We start from the raw sequence: 15,984 nt of genomic DNA, 5'->3' as shown, positions 1-15,984 counted from the left end.
ACTAGCCCATTGCCTTGGTAATGCTGGTAAGAAAAATACCAACACACAATCTATTTAAAGGCTGGGGTCCTGAAAAGGGGTCAGAGTTCCATTTGGGGGGCTCTCCAGCATGTGTGCCTGCACGCTGCTTTTTCTTTCTTCCTACTGATTTTGTAAGACTTGTTAAAGCTGGAAAAACAACAACAACAACAACAACAAACCTAGGGAATCATAATTAAACCATCCAAAAGTTTAATAAAAAAAATAAAGAAATCCAGATTCTAACTTTGAGATTTCCACAGAACCTAGTTAATAGTGTCTTCGGATAGGGCATGGAGTTCTAAAAGGCTTATGGAGCTGGCCTGGGTGGCTTTGTCTGGGTGACTAGTTGTCTTAATTTAGAGCTTTTGAATGTTTTGAAGTTAATTTAGAATTCTAGGAACTTTTTTTTTTTTTTTTTTTTTTTTTGGTGGCACTGGGGTTCCTGGAAGCTCTTCTACCTCTGGGCTACACTCCCAGACCTATTTTTACATTTTTATTTGGAAACAGGGTCTCCTAAGCCAGCCTGCGCGGCTGGCTTCGAACTTGCGCGATCCTCCTGTCTCTGCCTCCCAAGCGCCGGGATTACAAGCGTGCGCCACCATGCCCCGTGAACTCTAAGAACTCTTGAGTCCATTTTCCCCAAAGGCAGTGAGCACTAATTACCTTTACTCCCTGCTGGTAGGATACTCTGTACCATTCTTTTGCACCTCAAATATCCCCAGGCATCAGGAGAGTATAGATACAAATGAGTGTTAAATTAATGCCCAGCTCCTACTTAGGACTCTGCATCCTCCCTCTGGTCTTCCCGCTCATTCTCAAGTTCTCCTGCGTATAGTCCAGTGGCCATAACTGGTGCCCTTCATTAAGCAGCCTCCTGCCTGCTCCCTGCCCGGTGCTGACAAAGCATAGTGCTGCAGGCCCTCTGCTTAATGATCAGGAGTCTAGCAGCCAGGGGTAACTACTGTCTCAGCTCTGGACTGCTCACCTCAGCTGATACCACCCTGCCTTTGTCCAGACACACAGCTTCTCAAGACAGTCAAATCTTCTGCTTTGGTCTGGAATGCCCTCCAGTGTTAAAACTAATCCCTCAGGAGCCTAGGTCTGAAGGGAGCAGGAACCAATCACAAGGAAACCAACCTTTCTTTCCTGCTTTTCTCTTTCTCTCATCCTCATCTGCATAAAATCCACTCTAACCCCCATCCCCCAGCCTCTTCAGCAAAAACAAAGTCCCAGGCATATCTGAATACTGAGAGGTCACCAAAGTAGGTTTTTCTTAGGAAGCCACACTGAGTTCCAGCTTGAATTGCCTGGTGGCATCCAGAGACTTTTAATTTGAAGACTCTGAACTTCAGTGTGGAGAAGAGGGATGAACTAAATCCCTTATATCACTGGATCAGCTCTCTGATCTAGGACCAATATGAGAGCCACCTATGTATCTGTGAAGGCCACTCATGGATGGACAAGAGATTCCAATTTGCTTCCTGATGTTCTAGGGGTAGGAACACATCTTTTTCTTTAGGACTTAGGCAACTCTCTATTCGTCCAGAGAAAGCATTCCTGGCCCTGGATGGAGCTCATTTCCACCCACCACAGCTCAGGGTACCTTGTTATGTGGCCCACATCTTGCTTTGCTTTAGCATTTGTATAAATTATCTCTCTATATACTCTATAGGATTATAAAGTTCATAGCGTGGGGATCTGCTTCCTGAGCTGAGACTTTGTTTATAGCTATTGCTGAGCGGTATTGATGCATTTTAATTGAATTTCAATTCTGTTCAAATAATTTGTGTCTGTTTGTGGCTAACTCTCCCTCGGACGTGACAAAAGTTGAGTTCATTCAGTATGGTAGCATCAATATAGTAGCATCCACCCTTCACATCCCATGCACCCACAGAACGCTGGCCATGCCAGCATACACTCGCCCTCATTCCCTGGACCAGCGCTCTCCATTCTCTTGGACACTAACAGTGCTCTTTCTCCTATTCTACTATGTGGAGATGTCTTTAATCTCCTCCCACCGCAGCTTCTGACTGCCCTTCTGCCTTGGTGCCCCCAGCCCCTCCTTGCACCCCAGCTTTACCTGCAGGATGGAGCTCCCCACCAGGGGCTCCCACCTGGCCTCTGCCAGGAAGATGAAAAGTGCCCGAGTAAATCAACAGAAGCTCTCAAGTTGACAGAGGCCTCTTTTCATTTTAGAACCACAATGCCTAGTTTGGTGGAACAGGAGACCTCAAGAGCTGCTTGTGGGAGGGGAAGTTGTTTCTTCCCGTCTGGAAGGCAATTTGGCTAACTGTCAAGTACCTTTAAAATGTTCACATCTCTTAATCTAGCAATTTTACTTAGAGCAAGTTTCCTGCCATTCACAGAAAAAAATTAAATTTAAAAAGGCACTCAACCTCACTTGTAATAAAGAAAATGCAAATCAAAACACAAAAGATTTTTTTTTATGCACCAGATGGGTAAAAGTGTAAAAAGCTGATAAGGTAGAGATATGGGCACTTTTATATACACTTCTTTGAATGGGAACTGGCCTAGCATGCCAGGAGAAAAGCTGGCATTTTATATTACAACTTAAAATGTACATCTCCTTTGAACCAATATTCTTAATAATAGGGACTACCTGAAGGAAACAAAAACCTCAGCATGTAATAGGTACATGTAAATATTTAATACAGTATCACTAGTAACTTCCAAAACTTATAAACATGCATGACTCTTTGTGGAACATTCATATTATGAATATTATACAGTTATTTTAACAAAATAGAGGTATATGTTTTGCCTAGGGACATTACCTGAGATATATTAAATAAAAATATAATTTGAGAGTAACACATATGGTATTTGTTTTCTGTTGCTATAACAGAAAACCTGAGACTGGGTGGTTTATAACAAAAAAAAAAGAAATTTCTTACGGTTCAGGAAGCTGGGAAGTGCAAGGTCAAAAGACCACATCTGGTGAGGGCCGTCTTGCTGGTAAAGATTCTCTGGAGTGTCCCAAGGTGGTAGTGCATATCACATGGGGAAGGGGCACACACAACAGACAGAGATGAACAGGCCCTTACAACAGGCCCACTTCTAGATAAACCATTGTTTCAGGAATCCATGAGTGGACAGGTCCATTCTCTTGACTAATCCACTCATGAAAGCAGAGCCCTCATGACCTAATCACCTCCTGTATATTCTACCTGGTCTCTCCTTTTAATAGCTCATAATAGGTATTAGATTTCAACATGAGGTTTGGTGGAATCATTCAAACCACAGCATGAAGACTCTATTTTTTATTTGAAAAGAAGATAAATATTCAATTTTTATTTTCTTACTCAACAAATCTTTATTAAAGATTTTTTTTTTGTGGTACTGGGGTTCCTGGAAACCCTTCTACCTCCGGGCTACACTCCCAGACCTATTTTTTTAATATTTTTATTGGAAACAGGGTCTCTTAAGCCAGTGAGGCTGGCTTCAAACCAGCGCAATCCTCCTGCCTCCGCCTCCCAAGCTGAGATTACAAGCGTGCACCACCACGCCCGGCCAATTAAAGCCTTTTTTTTTTTAATATAGTGAGAGGCACAAAAAGCATACCAGTGAAAAACAAATAGTTCTTGCCTTCCTCTGGGGAATAAATCTTGAGAAATTGTGGAAGAAAGGGAAAGGAGAATATGCATTTTTCTTTTATGTCTGTATATTGCTTGAATTGTTTCAGTGAATCTATATCATTTTTGTAATTAAATTTAAAATTTTGTACACAGACACAGAAACAATACTAATGAAATAATAAAAGAGGAACCCAGGGACTTAAATACAAGGAAATGAGCCGGGCGTGGTGGCGCACGCTTGTAATCCCCGCACTTGGAAGGCAGAGACAGGAGGATCGCGCAGGTTCAAAGCCAGGCTCGCTGGCTTAATAGACCCTGTTTTCAAATAAAAAAAATATAAAATAGGTCTGGGAGTGTAGCCCAGAGGTAGAAGGGTTTCCACGAACCCCAGTACCACCAGGAAAAAAAAAATTGAGGTTGGCATTAGTACTCTCATATATGTACATAATGTCAGTGGAAGTATTTCCTTCATTAATTCTCCCTCTCCTCCACACCAAACCACCTCCACTGCTCCACTGAGGCTTCTCTTCCATTATCTAAGTCCCTCTTATATCCCCATTACTCTCGAGCTCCCACATATGAGAGAAAACATATGACCCTTCACTTTCTGTGACTGGATGATTTCACTTAACATAATATTTCCCAGTTCTATCCATTTTCCTGCAAATTTACATAATTTTGTTCTTTTTTATTGCTGAGTAGAATTCCATTGTGTGTATATCCTGTAATTATGTGATTCATTCATCTGTTAATGGACACCTGGGTTGGTGCCATAATTTGGCTATTATGAATTTTTAAAATGGCAATAAATGTCTAAAAGCTATGGTATAAGTAACTAGCATTCTTCTGAATAAAATATTATGTCAATAAGTTATTAAAATCATATTGCAAACATTTTTTTCATAAAATGAGAAAACAATAATATAATTTTATAGTAAGAGCACAGATATTTCCACAAAATGTCTGTTTATATGTATAGAGAAAATCCCTGGAAAGAAATGTCTAGAATATTAACAAGTTCTGGAGCTTGTGTTTCTTGTGTGTTTTTCAAATGATGAGAAATACAACCCCATGAAGTGAAAGGGCCGTTTTGCTTCCCTCCCAATTTAGAAGATGGTAGAGAACAGATGTTCCAGCTTGAATCTCCATCTGGCTGTGGAGAAGAATCCCAAGAGATCCCAGAAGTCAGAGCTCTGTTCAGTTGGTAAGGAAGGAAGACCAACTCTCTGAAGACAGAAGCCAGCCTAGGCCAGAAAGGGGAGACACTCAGAAGTGTTTATGTGAGAAGGTGAAGATTCTGGTTCAGGACTCAGAAGTTTAGAGCCAAAGGGGAATTTGAAGACTATCTAAGTTCTTGCTTCTCCAAGTGTGATCTAAGGATCACTGAGGAGCTTGTTAGAAATTTTGAATTTCTAAGTCTCACCCCAGGTCTCCTAAGCCAGAATCTGTATTTTAACAATTACCAGGTGATTCTTTTGCACAATGCAGCTTGAGAAACAAATAAAGTCTCTGAGTTTCTTTAAGTGGGGATCTAAGATGCTGAAAAGGTGAAACGACATGTTCAGAGTCACATAGCCCTTTCAGCGGCACAGCTAGGATCAGTAACAGGTCTCTTGACCGCTGGCCCATTGTTTTCTCACTCTATCTTTCTGTCCCTCACTATAACCCCAGCTAGTCACTCTGGTATATATTATACTCCCCCTCACAAGTCTTTTCTAATCAAGTAATTTTTGCACATATGTGTCTTATTCAATGGACCTTTAATGCACTGAGACAAGTTATTCTTTCAACAAACAACTGGAAGATGATGGGTAAATTCAAGGTCAGGTTCATTCACCTGAATTATTACAAGCGGTCTGATTTCCGGGATGCTTCTTAAATGCCCACTGAAACTGGTCTTAGTCCCATATATATTTGCTGTCACTAGAGCCAAGTGAAATTATGGCCAAAGGACAAACGAGAGGCCCAGCATTTCTGACCACAGACTCCACCAACTTCCCTCCTGCTCCTTCTTTTGTCCTCTGTGTGGCCTGGTTCTGCTCCCATTCTCTTTCATTTTTATCAAAGGTTGAACTGTGCTCTAGGATTCAGATCACAGATTTATCAAATGTTCCCTGAACGATGGTTTCCCAGTAATGAGGTATATTCAGAAGAAGACTAGCAGGTTAGCAACAGGTTTGGAAGTGTTTCACATCAGCCATTCATCTCTGACAGGGTTAATCACAGTTTTGGTTTTTCAAGACCTGAATTTATTGGACTGTGCCTGTTAAGGTCCATAGGGATGCCCCAAATTAATTTTAAAGACATGGCTACTTGGAGTTCACTGTGTTTGCTCACACAGAAAACACAGAAAAGAAAAACTCATTTGAATTCCCCTCAAATTATAAAACAAAATATATTATCTTTGAATGGCAGAAAATAGTACATTGTTGTAAAAGAAAAATAAAATCAATAAATATTGCTGCATTTACAAGCCTGAGAAAATCTGCCTAATATATTAAAGATGAGATTTAGGACATGTTGAGAAAAATGTTGTGTACTGACTTAATCCTATTCAAAAAGATTTAATTAGTATCTATTCTCTATAAGACATCATTTTAGATGTTCTGGGGAGAGGGGCCAAGAATAGGTCCTTGATGTTGTGTAAGACAGAGGATAAGAGAATTAGTCGACATTTTTTCAGTTCAGTTCAGAATCACAAAAGAGGTCTACATTCTGTGGACATTCTTTAGACAGAGATCATTTGTGTGTGGCCATCAGGAGAGACCAGAAATGATAGTATTTGAGAACTTTTAAATATAGAATTTTTAAAACTTTTCTACTCCAATCCCTTCCAAAGCCTGGCAACTTTCTGACCTTGAGTCCTATAAGATATCTCCATTTCCTTCTAGTAAGTTCCTAAACAAATATAAGCACAGAAAATTCTTTTGTTTTGTTCTGTGTCTGGCATCCTCCTATCAAGTGATCCTTAGCTAAACATTTGGCTGGGAGTGAAGGTGAGGGCAAGTTATTCTTCCCTATCATTTTAAACCAAAAGAGACAGCATAGCTCTCTTCCTGGGAGATGTAATAGTTTACCTTTTTCCTGTGTAGAAAGAGATATGGATTGGATGATGTTTCCATCCGCATGTTAAGCCGGGTGTGGTGGCTCACGCTTGTAATCCCAGCATTTGGGAGGCTGAGACAGGAGGACTGCGGTTTGCAGACAGCCTCAGCTAGTGAGGCCTTTTGTAACTCAGTGAGATCCTGTTTCAAACTAAAGAATAAAAAATAGGGCTGGAGTTGTCATTTGAAGGTAAAATGTCCCTGGGTCCCAATCCCAGTACTGAAAAAAAAAAAAGCATGCTTATTACTATTGAGTATATCCCCAACGTGCCTATGTGCAAAGATTGTCTATTTGCAGCCAATATTTTCCTAAGAGATAAGAAAAAAGAAAAAAAGAAAGGAAGGAAAAGAGAAAAAAGAAAGAAAGACTTCAAATTCCGTTTGGCAAACTATTTGAGGCTGTACCTGTGGTGAAGGAGGAGACATAAGAAGAAGCAAGCCCACAGCGCAGCATCATGGAAAGAGGGTGGGCTTAGGAAGCAGAGGTGGCCATCTTGTGTTCTGCTACAACTACAAGGTTACGTGGCCTTGGAAACTGGAGCTTCAATGTTTCTTTGATATACTGAGAATAATCAGGTTATTGGGAGAAGATTAAATAAAATAATGAATATAAAGTGTGGCACATGGTGAGTACTAAAAAGTATTCTCTCTCTCCTCCCGACACCCAGCTCATCCTACCCCACTATGTAGAAATCAGGGCTCTTTGATCCCCACATTTTCTCAGATTGAAGCTGCTCTTCCTTCCTCGGGTATCATAGAGTAAGTACAGAGAGAGACCCTCAAGAGACCCTGTGGCCCCATCAGAGGAAGATGAAGGGGAAAGTGAGAGCAGTGTGCAGTGGTGAGGGAAAGGGCAGGGATGCATGTGCAGCAAAATTCTTGGGCATGTTGCTGAAATTAAAAGCCATCAGATGAGAATTTTAGGACCAACCACTGAGATATTTTAGGACTGCAAAACCAACTCTGCCAAGTCGTTAAAATGCTGGTTTATGTGGAGACAGCCATAGATAATGGCCTGTAGTTAATCCCTGAGCTGTCTGTTCATTAGCTAATGGTTGTTCCCTGAGCAGTTCTCTAGGCTGAAGCTATGGCTGCTTATAATTTAATATTGATTAAACACAGCCATATTTTGGAATGATATAATTATAAAGACTGACAATCCTCTCTCTCTCGAGCTTACAAGATTGAATAAGCAGATTAAAAGATACACGCACACATATACTGAGGGACAATACAAGAAAGGAATTTTAAAAATTAAATGAATAAAATTACTGAGAAACCAAGTTCTCAGCACTAATCATCTCTGTGTAGAACAAATGAAGATTTTTTTTTAAGTTCAAGAACTTCCATTCTAAAAATAAGAAAAAGCCTACTAGAAGGACTGGTTAAGCTTGTGTTGGTAGGAGGTAGAACTGCATAGGGACTGTCCACTACACACCCAGGTCCTGCTGGATTCCCATTCTTTAATAATACAGTTAATTGATTTACTGATTCATTGATTGTTTTATTCATTAATTCATACAACAAACAGTTTTGTATAACTACTATGTACCAGGCACTGGAATTACAAAAATAAGAAGCCATAAGCCTTTTTACTCATAGACATTCTCAGGCTAGTGAGGAAGACAGACACATAAATTGTACTAAAACTGAGTTATGACAGAGGTATAACTGCGCTCAAGGAAACCTGTAAGGCAGAGCTTTTTAACCCGTTTAGGGGAATTAGAAGTTTTCCTAAAAGTGATATGAGAGCTATCTAATTTTATAGGTCTGGAATTACATATATATATTAGATACATATAGATTATATTATTATATATAATGCTATATATTATGCTATATAATATAGAACTATAAATTTATATGTATGCACATACACATAAATAAATAAATAAATAAATAAATAAATATGTATATACACATACATAAACACACACATAAGATGCTGCTGCTCCCCTTCCCTGTGCTGCATGTAACACATATGGGAAACAGAGTCTTTTGGGGAAACAGAAATAAAAACAGAAACCTCAAGTATATGTACAATTGAAGTTCAGACACAGATTTTTCTGGGAGGGCACATACATGTGTGAATGAATTTTCCTGGAAGCTAAATTGAAGAGCATGAATAAAATCTGAGATGGGCAGTGGAGAAGAAGAAGAAGAAGAAGAAGAAGAAGAAGAAGAAGAAGAAGAAGAAGAAGAAGAAGAAGAAGAAGAAGAAGAAGAAGAAGAAGAAGAAGAAAAAGGAGGAGGAGGAGGAGGAGGAGGAGGAGGAGGAGGAGGAGGAGGAGGAGGAGGAGGAGGAAGGGGGAGAGAGAAACACTACCAGAGTAAAGAAGCCAGGTGTGAGGAGCCAGAACCATGACTGAGGTCCAGAGGAGTTATCCCTTCCGTGTTGTCCTTTAAAGCATTTTCTACTAAATCTTTTTCAAGTTAATCTCCATCTGAGAGTCAGCTTTTTCAGAGAACTCAACTAGTGGCAATAGAAAAGTGGAAAACATATTACAGTAGACCTTCATAGGCACTGCACCTATGTTCAGTAATTCTCACTCTCTTACCAGGATTGTTGCTTCCTGTCTCTCAGTCTCCCTCCAGATCCTCTTTCTCCTTTGAGCCATTTTAAAAGTAAGTTGCAGCCAAGCATGGTGGCTCACGCTTGTAATCCCCGCACTTGGGAGGTGGAGACAGGAGGATCGCGTAGGTTTGAAGCCAGCCCTGTTGGCTTAAGAGACCCAGTTTCCAAATAAAAAAGTATAAAATAGGCCTGGGAGTGTAGCCCAGAGGTAAAAGGGTTTCCACGAACCCCAGTACCACCAAAACAAAACAAAACAAAACAAAAACAAAAACAAAACAAAACAAAACATAAGTTGCAAAGAGCATTACCTGTCATTTCTGAATACTTGGATATATTTTTTTCTAAGAATAAGGACAGGCCGGATGTAGTGGCACACGCTTGGAATCCCAGCATTTTGAAGAATCAGACAGGATTACAGTTTTCAGACAGCCTCAGCTACTTATTGAGGCCCTTTGCAATTCAGTGAGACCCTGTTTCAAAATAAAGAATAAAAAATAGGGCTGGGGATATAAATTGGAGATAGAATGCTCCTGGGTTTTATCCCCAGTACCACACACAAAAAAAGGACAGTTTCCTCAAAACCACAACACTATCATACTTAAGAAAGTTAATAACAATTCTCTTTGTCAGATCACATTTAAATTAGCCCAAATGTCTTAAAATGTGTTTTATAGGTGTTTAGATTCACATCAGGATATAATCAAAGCTGATAAACTGTGTTTGGTTGCTGTGAGTCTCTAGTTATTTTCTGAACTGTTGAAGAGGCAGGCCTTCCCTCCTCCTTCTTCTCCTCCTCCCCCTCCTCCTCCTCCTTTTCCCCCTCCTCCTCCTCCTCTTCCTCCTTTTCCTCCTCTTCCTCCTCCTCCTTCTCTTCCTCCTCTTCCTCCTCCTCCTTCTCCTCCTCCTCTTCCTCCTCCTCCTCCTCTTCCTCCTCTTCCTCCTCCTCCTTCTCTTCCTCCTTCTCTTTCTCCTCCTCCTCCTTCTCTTCCTCCTCCTTCTCTTTCTCCTCTTCCTCCTCCTCCTCCTCTTCCTCCTCTTCCTTCTCCTCCTTCTTTTCCTCCTCTTTCTCCTCCTCCTGCTCCTCCTCTTCCTCCTCCTACTCCTTTTTCTCCTCTTCCTCCTCCTCCTGCTCCTCCCCTTCCTCCTTCTCCTCCTTCTCTTCCTCCTCTTCCTCCTCCTCCTCCTCTTTCTCCTTCTCCTCCTTCTCTTCCTCCTCTTCCTCCTCCTCCTCTTCCTCCTTCTCCTCCTTCTCTTCCTCCTCTTCCTCCTCCTCCTCCTCTTCCTCCTTCTCCTCCTCCTCTTCCTCCTCTTCCTCCTCCTCCTGATCCTCCTCTTCCTTCTCCTCCTCCTCCTCTTCCTCCTCCTCCTGATCCTCCTCTTCCTTCTCCTCCCCCTTCTCCTTCTCCTCCTCTTCCTCCTCCTCCTCCTCTCTCACCCTCTCCCTCTCCTTTTCTCCTTCTCCTTCTCCTTCTCCTTCTCCTTCTCCTTCTCTTTCTTCTCCAATAAAAAATTTGTATTACTGGCTGGGACGACACTGACATGGAATCTGAGTGCAGCCCTGAGTGGCCACTTTGGCTACTTTCATACAGATAAACTACAAGTTGAGGGTGCAAATTTCACTTTTCTTGGTGAAGTGAAAAGTTTACAGAATTTTAGCATAGGTGACCAAACATGCTTTTAGCAGGCAGGCAAACAGAGTGGGGAGACCAAGAGTTAACATAGAATCTCCCACACTCTGGATTTCTTTGCTCTTATGTTTCATTTATATCTCTTGTAATCCAGGGCCCTTCCCGGAGGCTCGATTAGATGCAGTGCAAACACTTTGACAAGAGCACTTCCTTGTGCTGTTGTGTACTTCAGGCTGCATGTGCAGTGTGTACTGTAGTAGCACTGTTAGGCTGTCTTGCTACAAACGGTGCCAAGCTTGACACCTGTTGAAGGTAGTGGCCACCAAATCACACCACAGGGAGGGATTCCTCTTTTAATTAGTAATTACAATGTTGATTAATACTTTGGTACAGGGCAAATATTTTATTCCTTAACAGTCTTCCAATCCAAGACTTTAGTGTCCCAGGTCTTTTCCTAAGGGGGCCCTTCGATCTGGTTTCTGTATTGCTTTGGAATGAACTCATTAGTGTCTGAGCACTTTTTTGCTTTGGGTACAAGAAGGTATCAGAGATTTACTCTATATTTTGACTTTTGCAGCCTTTGAATTGATCTTCTTTTTCTGCTTCAGTGAGCCTTGATTCCTTTTAATCAGAAATTATATTTAGAATTCAGATAAAAGGACTAGGACTGCTTATTACTATTGACAAGAAAGCACCTTTTAAAAATAAAACTTTTGCCAGATGTAGTGTCACACACCAATAATCCCAGTACTTGAGAGGCTGAGATAGAAGAATTACAGGTTCAAGTCAAGCCTTAGAAACTTTGTGAGAGCCTGTTTCAAAGTAAAAAAATATTAAGGGCCAATGGTGTAATCTGAAGGTAGAATTCCTCTGTGTTCAATCTCTAGTACAAAAAGAAAAAAGAAAAAAAGAAAGAAAGCTAAGATCCCTAAAAGTGAAACTGCTTCATGTACAGTTCAGATACCAGCTCTATCTCTAGAATTCTACTACAGAGGGGGAGAAACAACAGAAAATGACCAAATGCTACTTCTTATGCTGTAACTTGTTTTCCAGGGAAGATATTTGCGTCTCATTATCTAAAAATGAGGGTCCCATTATTGCACTCTAGGGATCAGAAAAGGTTTTCTTTCATCTTAAATAGAAAGCATGTATTGTCATCAAAATTGATGAATATGAGGTTGAACAGAGATTTCAATTAAAAGGTTTCTGATTCCAGAAAATTCTTCTAATTTAAAAAAGCCAAGACATTCACCAATGAATTTTTTCTCAGTTTTTATGTTGATTTTTTCCTCTTATGATAGAGGTCTTGGTGTTTAGATATGTAGAAAAAGGGATAGGTGTTGATTTTTGTACACAAATTGCTTTTTATTCAAAGTATAAAAGGGAATGTATTATAATAACAAAAATAACATTGTTCTTTTCTTGATAATTGGCTCTCCTAAAATATGAGAAATTATACCCTGTTCTCTTGTGACAAGAAGCAGAGCACCAGGACTCTCATTACCATTTTATTTAGGAGAACGGTGTCATATGAATGGATACTTTATTAGAGACAATTAAATTGTGAGGCTATTATGGAGAAAGAGAAGTGGAGGAGTCCAGCAGCTCCCTCTGCACCCTCTAGATCCTTCTCAGTGACATTCCTGAAAGCACTGAGTCATCTGTGCCAAGAATCCATCATTATTTTGAAACCTATTCAGAATTCATGGACTTTCTAACTTTAACTCAGGTATAGGGATTTCTATTCTTTATAAAAAAAGTCAACATGTCGTGAGCCAACCTTATGCTAAGCACCATGTAATATATACAAAACTCATTCCTTTAGGATGTCTAATCTAACTACATGTTACATGAACACATTAAAAATTACATGATAAGACAAGATCCAGGAGCAGCATGATGTAGAAAGAGCACTAGGGCAGAAGTCAGAAGGCCAAGGTTTTAGTTCTAACTCAGAAAAAAATTGTATTATTTTATGACCTTGGACTGGTCATTTTACCGTTTGGGTGGTATTTTGGTTTAGGTTTAGAATGTTCCCAACAAACCATTTCATGTTGAAAGCATGTCTCCAATGAGGGAAGGTTCAGAGGTGGGGCTTGGATGGAGGGTGTGGGTTGCTGGGTACATGACCTTGGGACTATATGTATCCTTGGCCACTTCTCTCTCTGCTTCTGGCTGCCAGGGAGTTAAGCTTAACTTTTCTTCACCACACTGTACCACCATAATGTCTGTCTTGGAGACAGATGACTATGACTATTCTTCTGAAACTATGAGTCAAATAAACTTTCCCAAGCTGGTGTGGTGGCGCACACTTGTAATCCCAGCATTTGGGAGGCTGAGACAGGAGGATTGCCATTCGCGGGCAGCTTCAGCTACTTAGTGAGGCCCTTTGCAACTCAGTGAAACCCTGTTTCAAAAATAAAGAATAAAAAATAGGGCTGGGGTATAGCTCAGAGGTAGAATTTCCCTAGGTTTCATCCCCAGTACCAAAAAAAATATTAAAAAAATAATAAAAAAACTTTTCCTATCTGTGTTGTTTCGATCAGGTATTTTGGTCATGGTGATGAAAAAATGGACTAAAGCTAACAGTTGTCTTTTTTCTTAAACTCTAATTCACCCTGAATCCTACACTAATTCTAAGTTCCATTCTTGTGCTAACATTCTATAATGCTTTGAAAAGTAGACTTGGTGACCTGCACAAAACTTCACCCATGATAGATACTTTATAAATATTTAGAGATTAACTATTGGTCTTTGTGATTGGAATCCTAAGTGAGGTGCACAGGCAGTAAGGTCCAGCAGAACTTACAAATATGAGAAATGCCGTGGCATTTCTGGGTTTACTATTCGTTGTGGAAAGGAAGAACAGGCATCATCAACAACCATGAAATATCTCAGTAAGTTCTTAGAAGAGATGTATTGTAGGACCTAGGATTCTGTTAGATGATTCAGGGAAGAGCTTAAGGAAGTAGTGTTTTTCTCCAATTAGTTACTGTCAAGAAGTGGTAGTATGTCAATGAGTAGGTATTTTAATAAATCTTATCTAGGAAGAAGGAGGTTAAGAGTAGGTTCAGGCTAAAGCTGTTATTGGTTTAAAAAATGCAGTAGTTATTTGTGTGATCAGGATGAGGGATGTTTGGTCATTTTTTTGGTTGGATAATCTCCAAGCTTTGTCTGTGTTCAAACACAACTATGCAGTGATCTGTTTTCATCTTGATCTGTCACAAGTGACCTTATCTGATGTAAATGTTATGGTGAAATTGTTTATGTTCAACAGTGGAGCACCACAGCCTTGCCAATAGCACCAGGCCAGTCTGGCCTGGGCTGCGTCTTCTTTCTCCCCTGGGAGCAGCACTTATGTTCACCCTGAAGTAGCACATGCAGAGCCCTTCGATCAACTCCAGCTATAGCATTCACAGCTCTACAGCTCAATTTTAGATGGAAAAGAAGGTGAATGACAGCAGCCAATTCTTATTTCTCTTCCTTGTGTAAGAATCAAACATACCCATTGCTTATCTCTCTAATTTATGTGTCATTTAAGTGAGCACCAGAAACTAACAACAGTTTCTGAATTATAACTCTAAATTCCCTGGAGAAAGAATGATTCACCTGCTTAGGTAAGATGACTACACATGTCCAATAAATGTTCACTAGGAGGGAAGGATTGTGCAAGCAAATTTCATTTGCCAGGCCTACTCTGTAAAGGTGGGAAGTCCTCAGAGAATGAGGTCATATGCTGGGCATTGTGTAATGCAGAGAAAATAAACCCAGGGTACACATTAGGGATCTCAACAATAGGGAAAGATAATAATATCCTTATATAGTGATTTACAGATTATTTTTAACCTCCCCATCTACCCAGTGAGATGGATACTACTTGTTTCCACGTATTAAGTGAGGAAGGCAAGGATCAGAGGAATGAGAAAATTAATTTTATCACTGAGAATAAAATGAGGCCTTGTGATTCTCAAAACAGCACCCCCATTATGGCAGTGAGAGTTTTTTCCACACCCTGAGGCACATTAACAAGAGGTCAGGAGAAATTTTGTCTAAGTTAAATAGCTGGTAAAAGGCAGAGCCAGGTTTCCACTCATTTTTTCTGACTCTAAGCCCAGTACACATGAAGTAAAAGACTAGCAGAGAGGAGGCAGGGGCAATAGAAAAGTGAAGGGTAGTTAAAAAAAAGGCAAGAAGGATACATAAGACTTACTGCAGGAGTTTCTGATGTATGGAGGATTTGGATAAAGCACAGTAATCATCTCTGAGGACATAAAATCCATGAATCTGTAGGCATATAGATAGGAATGGAGAAAGAAAATCAGGATGATGAAACTTAGTTAAGTCTCATGTCAGTCTTGTACTCTCCCCTTCCACCATCTCACCTTTTATGCCATGATTGAAGTTACTACCTTACTTAGGGATACAAAAAGAACAAGGAGATCATGCCTAAAAGTCCTCTCCAACCTTCCATTTCAGTGATCTATGATTTTATTTATTTATTTATTTATTTATTTATTTATTTATTTATTTATTTTTGTGGTACTGGGGGTGGAACTCAGAGGCTTTCTACCTCCGGGCTATACTCCCAGACATATTTTATATTTTATTTGGAAACAGGGTCTCACTAAGTTGCTGAGAGCCTCACTAAGTAGCTGAGGCTGGCTTCGAACCCGTGCGATCCTCCTGTCTCAGCCTCCCAAGCGCGGGGATTACAAGTGTGCGCCACCACGCCCGGCTGTGATCTATGATTTGAATAAGCTCCACAATACCAGGAGACCATATAAAATTGTCTCTAGTGCTGCATCTCTCCAGTTCCCAAGGGCGGAAACAATTGTACATTGAACTCATTTTATAGATCAAAATTTTTCTAACTTGGCTATTCTTAGGAGAAATATGCATATAATTTTGTGTGTCCTGCACAAAATTGTGTGTCCTGCAGGATGAGGACACCACAGGCATCAGCATGATGCACGTCACAGTGACCCTCCTCATCATCAAGACTCTAACCAGGCACAAGCTTCAACTTGGCTCTTGTGATCTCCCAGTGGGGATTCAGGGTA

This window comes from Muscardinus avellanarius (assembly GCF_963383645.1).
Source record: "Muscardinus avellanarius genome assembly, chromosome: 1".
Classification (NCBI taxonomy): domain Eukaryota; kingdom Metazoa; phylum Chordata; class Mammalia; order Rodentia; family Gliridae; genus Muscardinus; species Muscardinus avellanarius.
Note: the sequence above shows the minus strand (reverse complement) of the source record.